Genomic DNA, 11105 nt, shown 5'->3' with positions numbered 1-11105 from the left:
AGAAATGAGGGATAAAGGAATAGTAGTGGAGAAAATTTGTTGACCTAAGAAAATTGGCATCCATGTGAATAAATATTTTAAAAATCTAATGACTAAAACAATAATAATAATGATGATTACTTTGGGGATTTGAAAAGTAGGATAGAACTAAAATATCATGTAACATTTTAAAAGAAAGAAAAATACTTAGAATTAAAACCTTCTAAAGTTTTTTATTGTTCAAAAAGATAGAAGAAATAGTGATTGAATTAAACTTTGTTAATTCAAATTGACCAATTAAAAATTTTAGCGGCCAAGTGTGGTGGCTCAGCCTATAATCCCAGCACTTTGGAGCTGAGGGGAGAGGACTGCCTGAGCCCAGGTATTCAAGACCAGCCTGGGCAACTTGGTGAGACCTCGTCTCTACAATAAATCACACACACACACACACACACACACACACACAGACACACACACACACACAACTAGCTGGGCGTGGTGGTGTGAATCTGTAATTTCAGCAACTTGGAAGACTGAGGCAGAAGGATCACCTAAATCCAGCAGGTCGAGGCTGCAGTGGCTGTGAGCATGCCACTGCACTCCAGCCTGGGCGATAGAGGGAGACTCCAACTCAAAAAAAAAAAAAAAGATTTTAGCATAAATAAGAGTAAATCAGTAGACACTAACTTAAAAAGTAGAAGGAGAATGAATATAAATAAAACATGACAAATACTGTAAAGTTAAATATATGCATATTTTAAGATCAAGCAAAGTCATCCTAGAAAACTTGGACGCAAACGTAAATAAATGAACAAAGATGTACAAGATTTTCATTACAGCATTGTTTGTAGTATTAAAAAACTGAAAACTAAGTGGATGAATAAAGTTTGGTTTATTTGTGAAATAAAATACTATACAAACTTAAAATAATTATACCTGTTTACATCCAATGGCTAAATGCTCAACATGTTGAGTGAAAAATTAAATATTAAGGAAAATGTAGAGCATGGCACTATTTTGTAACATTTTTAGAATTAATAATACAATACCTTATATATGAAATATAAAAAAGCAAGCATAACATATGAAAGAGGATATACTTTCGAGCTTCAAAATACTATGGCCTTTGAGAATGAAACAAAGGAATTAGATAGAGCATCAGCAACTTAAAATACTTTTTTTAAAATTCCAATTTGAAGAAAGCATGCTAATATCTGTAAACTTGGTAGATACATGAATGTCTGCTTTATTATTTTCTGTACTTTACTGTATATTCAATACATTTCAGACTTTAAAATAACATTTAAAAGGAAGCCTTTCTCATATCCAAATTACATTAGTCAGAAAAATGTTTTTAAACAGGTTGCTTTAGTTTACTATTCAAAAACTACTTAGCCAAAACTTATACATCTAGCACAAATGACATCCTTTTTAACATAGTTTGGCTAAAGACTAAACATTTTTTCCAATGATACTACAATTATTCAGAAACAATTTTAGAATCTCTGCTTCATAATTTTCTAAAGCACTTTGCTATCATAAGTTACTTTGAAACCTACATTATTTTATATTTAAGTCTTGTGTGTAACTTCATGATCACTCCTTCCTCCAATCTCCTTCAGAGATATCTCCTTCAGAGATATGAGTTGAGGTCAGACACTTGCACAGGCTCAGCATGACACGATCTCTGCCCTCATGTGGCTTACAGGGGTCTGCAAATAAATCTAGTCTGTTCTGCACATAAAATTCACCATGAAAGCAGATCTACAGGTGATCAGGGAGATAGTGTAGTTTTGCATATGAGGAATGAGGAAAAAACAAAAATAAAAGGATGTAAAACATAAAAATACAGAACTGCAAATAATAAGAAGAAAGAAATAGGAAGATGACAAAAGTAGAATGAAGCAAACAACAATAAGAATTATGATATGAAGGACTTAGTGTTCAGAAAGAAATCAGGAGATAGACAAAGGAGAAGACATTAATATTTTCTTACAGAGAGAGTAACTGTCTAGAAGTAGTAACTGGTGCTCAGTGCAGAATGAAACAAGACTTTTAAAGACCTTCTCTAAGAAATGTAGCAGTGTGAATGAGAAAGACCAAAAAGAAAGATGATGTGCCATGATAGCTTCCGAACTCCGCCTCAACGAAATGGCAGATATATAACCCAGCCATTGTAAATGCCATCTACTCTGTACTATACACTACAGCTTTCTAATTCCAATTAAGTATGCTGAATTCTGTGACATATGCAGAGCTCAAAAGAACAAGTTTCCAATGCTCTCTTAAGAGAACTCATTAGAACTTTATCCGCTGGATCTGGTTACAGGAAACCTCGACTGTCTAGCACATGATGGAGTGTCAATCATAAGGAAGATGATCGTTTTTAACTCGGTGTCTGGGAGTCTGTTCCAAACCAAGATGGAAAATGCTTCCTGAGAGCTTCAGTTAAAACAGTGTAACAAATGTTTCAGCAGATCTCAAATATTGTAATTTATCACGTTTATCCCCCAAAGAAATCTGCAATAAAATCCCAGCGTGTGCAAGATAAACGCGCTGGAGCGCACAGGGCAGTGATTAAGAGCGTGCGCTCCCATCTCAGACAGACTTGGGCTTAAATCTTGCTTCAGCAGTTTACCAGGGGAGCTACCCTGAGCTCACGCTCTCCCCTCTGAGCCTCAATGTCCCCATCTGTTAAGTATGACTAACAATGTCTCCCTGGACACATTTGTTTTGGGGAAATGATGAGACTGGGTGAGTACATGTTTGGCACTGTGCAAATGGAGTAAACACTTGTCACTCCTTGCAGTGGCATCGCTAACAGTTGTGGAAATAGTGTTATGATATGGTGGAGGTAGTGACCATCAGCATTACCATTGTCCGGCAGGCTTAGCTTGGCTCAACGATCCAGTTCTGTGCAGACACTTCCCCAGAGAGAAGGCCCCTCTTCCAGAAACTCCCAGTTTAGCTTCACTTTGTATTTGTATTTGGTTCACGTCTCTTCCTCACTATTGCTAAGTGCTGTGCACTTAGCACCTAGAGCTGAGGCTGCCAAAATTATCACCCAGCAAGAGTAGCTTTCAGGAAATTACTGAATTATAGTTTACAAAAGGATACATGAGCAATAATTATTAACAATGATTAAACTTACAACAAACTCCTAAGACCCTTGTGCGTCTGTTTCTGCAATGAGGATGTGCCAAGCAACTGAAACAAAGTGTCCTCTCCAAGGACACATTTGAATTAAGTTATAGCTAAATTGTTTGTTTAGTTCTTTAAGGTGTGAAGATCCCTGATTTCATCCAGCATGTGTTTATCTCACAGGAAGTGGTCTTATTTTCTTAATAAAAAGAGAATTGTTGGGGCCAAAAGACCTGGTGCATGGAAATACACCGTTTGAGAAAGACAGAGAGACAAGAGGAACTTTTCCCTTCCCCAGATGCTGGTTGTCTGCACTCCTTATTTTTTATGCCACAGTTGTATTCATTAAAATGAGATGGCAGTTATCTGTCCCTACGGCAAGTGTGAGAAGAAACAGGGTGTAGGATATACCGTGAAGGCAAAAATGTCCGATGATGACCGGAGATTACACAGGGTGTAAATAAAAGCAATGAATCATTTAAGCAGAATAGGGATGCCACCCACTCTCCACATTCTACCTTTCTGAATTTAATTAATTGGGGTGAAAATGTGAGCTAAATGCTATACTTAATAAAGAGAAATCACTCAATACTAAATGTAAATACAGGAAATCAGAAAGTCAAATCTAGGAGAGGAACTCAACCCTGTCTGCATATCAGAACTATCTAGGATGCTTCTGAAAAGCATCCTATGCCTGGAGCTCCCCATAAGGGTTTTGAACCCCAAGCACTTCTATGATGTAGAACGATGGTCTTAAGTTTTTTTATGGTAAACCATTCATTAACATATGAGCTTCTCTTAGTGAGTTATAGCAGACGTTTTCTTGTTTTAATATATTGGTGTTCTGAGCAACAAGAATAAACAGGTTTTATCCTCTCCCATCAAGATAAAGAGGTTGGGTGCAGTGGCTTATGCCTATAATTCCAGCACTTTGGGAGACTGAGGTGAGAGAATTGCTTGAGCCCAGGTGTTGGAGACCAGCCTGAAAAACATAGCAAAATCTTGTCTCTACAAAAAAAAGAAGAAAGAAAAAAAAAAATCAAAAAATTAGCTGGGCGTGGTGGTGTTCCTATAGTCCCAGCTACATAGAATGCTGAGGTGGAAGGATTGTCTGAGCCAGGAGACCGAAGCTGCCGTGAGCCCAACTGTGGTGATCATGACACTGCATTCCAGCCTGGGTGACAGACTGAGACTTGACTCAAATAAATGGATACATAAATAGATAGAGAAATAGCTTTAAAGAACAAATCTTACCTGAAATATGGATAAATGACTGTTGGGGCTGCCATATTGGAATCTCTTACAGATTTTTTTCAAAGTGCAAATTTGTGGCATTGTCCCCCTCCTCAAAAGGCCAGATGGAAACTGGCAGCCCCAGCATGTGTGTGATTGCAGAGTCCAAGCCACCACCCTAATTCTGCATCTACTTGGGCTTCTCAGCTAATCAAGGTCTTACCGAGATCTTCTCTAGAATGCTGACACCCTGGTGTATGATGAGGATTGCCGCTCTCGCAGAGAGCTGGTGTACCATTCTGTTTGCTCTTGGATTCAGTTCTCCTCACATGTTGCTATGACTCTGATGTGACTTGGGCAATGTCAGTTGGCTGCCCCTGGACACTAGACAAAGTTAAGAAGACTAGGGGCCCCTGAAATTTGGAGTTAAATCTGTTCTTATTCACTACAGACCCCGGAGATCCTATTTTCTAAATTTGTATCAGGCTCTTCCACCACTTTATTAAAGAATGTGAGGTGACTTCCCTGTATTCACAATAGGTATTGACTGATTGTTTAGTCACTTAACTGTAATAATAAGACTCAGTTTCCTCATCAGCACTCATAATATATTTTTCTAATTCTTATTTGAAGGTTCACAGAGATGAGGTGTATACGTACAAGCAGGTCTTTAACAAAATTTCTCACAGATACTCTGTTGGTCAAGTTCGCCTATAATTAACAAGGAAGTATGATACCCATGTTTTTAATCTATCAACATGCTATAGCTTTATTTGATGAGAGATTGTTCCATGCTGCATTTCCAATAAAATATGAATTCTAGGTAATCATCTTATCAGAGATGAATTCTTTACATTCTAAAAATATTACTCCTACCTTAATAACAGCTTCTATTTTCAAAGAGGAGTCTTTCCGAATACTCTTGAAACCGAAGTTCTTCTCAAATGCCCTAGAGAAAGCAAACAGCTGTTAAAACCTACACAGAACTAAGGGTTCAAAAATCAGTACTGACTTTCCATTTTAGCCCAGCAGGGCCACCCAAGTGACATTTCCGGGGAATAGAATCAACTTCCAGTAAATTAGCAAACTTACACCACAAATGGAAATATTCAATTGAATATTTATAAGAAATAAAAAATTGAAGGTGTGTTGAAAAGGGAATTGCTTTTTATTGTTGAAATGCCTAATGCTTCAAGCTAATAGTTTAAACTGAAAATCTGGATGTTGTTGGGGAGGGAGTGTAATTAACATTTTATGAGTAACTGCAGTGGTGTTTGCTATTGTTAAAGGAAAAAAGAATATCAAATACTTCCCAAGTGCACTTTGTTTATTTCAATTTCCAGTGACAGAGGTTTTAAGGACGTTGGTGGTGTTGTGGAAAGAGGACTGAACTAGGAGTCAGGAAACTTGAATTTCGTCGCCAGTCTCTCAGTTTTGATTTCCTTCTTTGTAAAATGAGAAAGAGGTCTAGGCTAGATGTTTCTGGATGTGTCTGGCCGCACACCAAAACCTCTTCCTCAAAGATTCTGATGCAAAGCTGGGCTCGGTGGCTCAGCCTGTAATCCCGCGCCTTTGGGAGGCTGAGGTGAGTGGATTGCCTGAGCCCGCGGGTTCGAGACCCGCCTGGGCAGCGAGACCTCATCTCTACAATAAATCAAAAAATCAGCCGGGCGTGGTAGCGCATGCCTGTAATTCTGGCTACTTGGAAGGCCGAGGCGGAAGGATCGCCGGAGCCCCGCAGGTCGAGGCTGTGGTGTCCGGGAGCCGCCACTGCACTCCAGTCTGGGCGACAGAGTGAGACGCCAAATCAAAAAAAAAAAAAGATTCTGATGCAGTAGGTCTGGAGACTCTCTCCTGACATTCTATATTATATCTCACAAGTGTAGCATTTAGCTAAGGTAAACTTGATGTACGAATCAAAACTTTAAAAGACCAGCAGTGCTCAGTCCAAGAAAGGAAGGGAAGTTGCAGAAAATCATGAAAACTGAGATGCCATATTCAGAGAGACAACAGGAAGCACCACTGAGTCCAAGTCATCCAAATGCAGACATCTCCACTGTGCATTTCTGAAAGGGATAGACACCATAATTAGTAAGTTTCTGATGTGATTCAGACACCAAAGAGAAGGCAAGTAGAAGGCCCAGCAGTTTATGCTCGGGCTCTCTTTTCTCTCAGTACATCTCTGCTTAGTCAGTTTTAAATGCCGCAGTTCAGAGACTAAAACATATTCGGATTGCACATTCTAACACTATGTGCTAGGAACTGGTGAATGTGTATGTATGGACATTTTCTGTATCTGTCCATGCCACTACCATTCTTTCTGCATCCAGTTTAAAGTCCATGTCCAGTCATGACCTCACTCGTCAATTCCTCTATATTTCATCTCAGATTTATCTCAGTCCTTCACCTTCCATATCTACTTCCTGATCACAATCATTTAAATTATTGACTTCATTTTATTTCTTCTTCAACTCATCCTTCAGTGCTGCTCAAATTAACCTTTCTGTTTCACAGCTCTCATCCTGTTCTTTGCTTCTACAAAATTATATTTTTGGTTAATTGTCTCTGTAATGGCGTCAAAATTCCTTAGTCAGAGTTGGAAGGCTTGCAACAAATTTGAACCAACTTGGCATTACAAATTGTTTTATTCTATTTTTCTGTTCATATCGTATGATCAAGCCAAACTAGGATTGTTCTCCATTAGGTGAGTGAGCCCACACTTTTGTCTGACTAGTTCTACTGTTCACACATGCTATAGTAGCTCAATCCATTTTCATTTACTGAAAGAGCAATAGAAGAGATCAAACTACATGATCCTGTTTTCCAACACAATTATTTAAGTTTTTATGTAGGCCTTTTACTTTTTGCATATGTATTTTCATAAACGCAGTCTATTTTATGTATATTTTTTGCATTCTCATCATAAGTTCTTTCCATTTGGCCATATCATTTTCATAATTTTTATTTTTAATAATTGCATAATTTTCCACTCAGCAGATGTGCGATAATTCAGTTGAACATGTTTCTATGGATGGTCGTTCTGGTCGTTTTTAATTTTTAGCTATTATAAATGGTGCTGCAATTTTTAGCTATTATAAATGATGCTGCAATTAATTTACCCATGTATAACATTGTCTTTTGAGGTTTATTACCTTTGGATAACTTTCCAAGAGTGGAACTGCTGGGCCAACGATATAAAATTTTTATGATTTTTTGATGTACATTGACAAATTATTTTCCAAAAAGGTTATACCAATTTATGCTGCCACCAAAAATTGTATATGAGTGTACTATTTTTATTATGAACTTGCTGACTCAAAACAAAAGAAAACCATGTCTCACTGATATAGTAATTTTTCACATTTTAGTATATATTTTAGGAAATATAAATTTTTTTTAAGTATTGCATTTTCTTCTTATGCAGATTGTCTGTTTACATTATGTTATGGCTAAATTTGTAAATTTCAAAAGGTCATGGGCCATATCAGTCTTATTTTCTACTCTATAGTAGAGCTTAGTCCTGCTTGTGATGCATAGAGAGTATTCAGTATGTATTTGTGCTGTAAGTAAACACTTATTTATCTTTTGGGACTTTAAATATATATATTTTTAACCAATCCATACATGCTCTTTATATACTATGGGTATTTACCATGGTTTGAGTAAACAGTTTTCATTTATTCCATTTTAATATTTTTTTCAGAAGACAGAAATTGTAGTAGAAACTGTTACTATATTCTTTGTGCTTTCTTATTTGTCTTAAAACCTAAAAGCAGCATTCTGTAGAGATGTTAATGTATACATTCAAATTTTTATTTATCTTTCTATTTTTCTATTTATCCCTTTGGGGGAGAAATTCTAACTATTCCTCAATCAAGGCCCACCCTCATTGCTTTTTTCCCAGGTTCTGCCCAAGTGCTGTGCTATTTATCCAAAACCACAGCTACTGGTGTCTTAGAACTGAAGCTCTGGGTTGGGTCCCACCTGGAGCCTTAGCTTTGCTTTTGTATGTAGGGCCATTTTTACCTAGGCAGGAGGGATTTAAATTAATCCAGCTAGTACTTTGAAATTCAGGATTAAGTCAGCATTGCTGCTATTTTAGCCACAAACCTTTATTCAGTTGTAATAACAGAGCTTCTACTATGGTCCCATGCTGGGTATCTGATATTTTAATATGATTATTGTGATAAGAGGTACATTTTGATAAGGATATTTTTATATGGCCTAGAAAAACAAATCATTAAATTTTAGGTACATTTCAATGACTAAGAAAGAGTGTTTAACAGATACTTTCAACCTCATTCTACATGTCCGTCACCTCACTGATCCCTGACCTGCTCCAACTCTGGGCATCACAGCAAAATCAAAGTAAAGATTAGATTTTAAAAATTCAGCTTTTCAATGTCTATCACAGTCTTAGTAATTGAATTTCTGTTTTGTGTTTCCAACTTTGAAATCTTTTTAGTATTATAACCCACCTGTACTAGGGTTCTCTGGAGAAACAGAATAGGACATACACAGATACATAAGAAGAGATTTATAATAGGAATTGGCTCATGCAATTATGGAAGCCAAGAAGTCCCACAATATGCTGTCTGCAAGCTGGAAAACAGGAAAGTCAGTGTTGTAATTCAGTCCAGGTTTAAAGGCCTAGAGAACCAGGGGAGCAGATGGTGTAACTCTCAGTCCAAGGAAGAAGGCCTGAGAAATGGAAGGGGAAATGGAAGGGGAGGGAACACTGATGTAAGTTCTGGAGTCCAAAGACCTGAGAACCAGAAGCTTGATGTTGGAGGACAGGAGAAAATGGATATCCTAGCTCAAGAATAGAGAGAAAATTCACCCTTCCAAGGCCTTTTTTGTTTTGATGTCTACCCACAGTGGTGAGGGTGTGTCTCCTTTATTTAGCCTACTGACTCCAATACTCATCTCTTCTGGAAACACCCTCAAGACTTACAGACATACCCAGAAATAATACTTTACCAGCTATCTGGGCATCCTTTAGCCTAGTCAAGTTGATACATAAAAGAAACCATCACACATTCCCACTCTAGGAAGGCTCTCCTGATTCTTGTTAGTACTTTTTTCTATCAGATGTCTCTGGTGCTGATTGTCCACCTACAACTTTAAAGAATGCCCTCTCCTGAGTTCCCACCACAGAGATCTGACTGATAAGGTCTTCTGTCACCGTGTCTTTGATATTTTCACCTAACACTGTCAGCCTCTCCATCAGAACCTCCCCTACTACTTCTTCCATTGTTCAAGTCCATTGTCATATGTCATTTTACTGATCTGCCAGGATAGTTGTGTTTCAGTCAAGTCCATCCTGAGATATAGCTGCCTCTTCCTAGTAACAGCTCAGTTCTATGATTTCACCCTCATCATGCCCTCTAGGGAGCCTCAAACTACCAGTTAATTCCTATTCTTCCCAACCTCCATGGTATTTATCTAACTTATGTCATGTTAAAGCTATTTGTATTATGCTTGGCTCATCTCCAATACAAGGCCAAGTCCTAGAAAGCAAGAGTCACAGTATTTCACATTTATGTTTCTTAAGTCACATTCCCTCATGTATGTTTTCACACAGAAAATAAAAAAACAAGGAAGATATTAAATTTTTTCTCAGACCTAGAAAAAAACAACACAGGAATTCATATGGAAACACAAACGTCCAAGAATAGCCAGAACAATCCTCAGCAAAAAAAACAAAGCAGGTGGTATCACATTACCAGACTTCAAACTTTACTATAAAGCTACAATCATCAAAACAGCTTGGTTTTGGTATATAGGAATAGGCATATACATCAATGGAATTGAATTGAGATTCCAGAAGCAAAACCTCAATTTCTCAATCAACTCATCTTCGACAAAGCCTCCACCACCTACCACTGGAGAGAGGAGAACCTATTCAGTAAATGGTGCTGGGGAAACTGGCTGACCACATGCAGAAGACTGAAACAGGACCCCTATCTGTTCCCATGCACAAAGGTTAACTCCAAATGGATCAGAGACCTAAATGTAAAACCTCAAACCATAAGAATCTTAGAAAATGAAGGACATACTCTCATGGAAATCGGAACTGACCTCCAATTCCTGAACAAAATCCAAAACCCACAGGTCATAAGAGAGAGGATAGACAAGTGGGACCTTATTAAACTCACAAGCTTCTGCAAAGCCAAAGAAACCATCAAGAGAGCAGGGAGACAGCCTACAGACTGGGAAAAAGTATTTGCCAACACCAGGTCAGACAAAGGCTTAACATCTTTGATCTACAAGGAATTCATACATGCTGAAAAGAAAAAAACAAACAACCCCATTATAAAATGGGCGAAAGGATCGCCAGAGTCCAGCAGTCGAGGCTACGGTGGCTGGAAGCGGCCACTGCACTCCAGTCTGGGCGACAGAGTGAGACTCCAACTCAAAAAAAAAAAAAAAAAAAAATGGGCAAAAGATATGAACAAACACTTCACAAAGGAAGACATCCGAGCAGCCAACAGACATATGAAGAAATGTTCAACCTCACTAATCATCAGGGAGATGCAAATCAAAACCACACTGAGATACCACCTAACTCCAGTCAGAATGGCAATTATCAACAACTCAAAAAATAACAGCTGCTGGGAGAGGGTGTGGCGAAAAGGGAACATTTCTACACTGTTGGTGGGGAGGGGTAAACTAGTGCAACCTCTGTGGAAAGTAGTGGTGCGATTCCTAAAAGCTCTAAATATCACCTCCCATATGACCCGGCAATCCCC

The sequence above is a fragment of the Carlito syrichta genome, unplaced genomic scaffold (genome assembly GCF_000164805.1).
Source record: "Carlito syrichta isolate Samal-C Ts95f unplaced genomic scaffold, Tarsius_syrichta-2.0.1 Scaffold306600, whole genome shotgun sequence".
Classification (NCBI taxonomy): Eukaryota; Metazoa; Chordata; class Mammalia; order Primates; family Tarsiidae; genus Carlito; species Carlito syrichta.
This window is presented reverse-complemented; position numbering follows the sequence as displayed.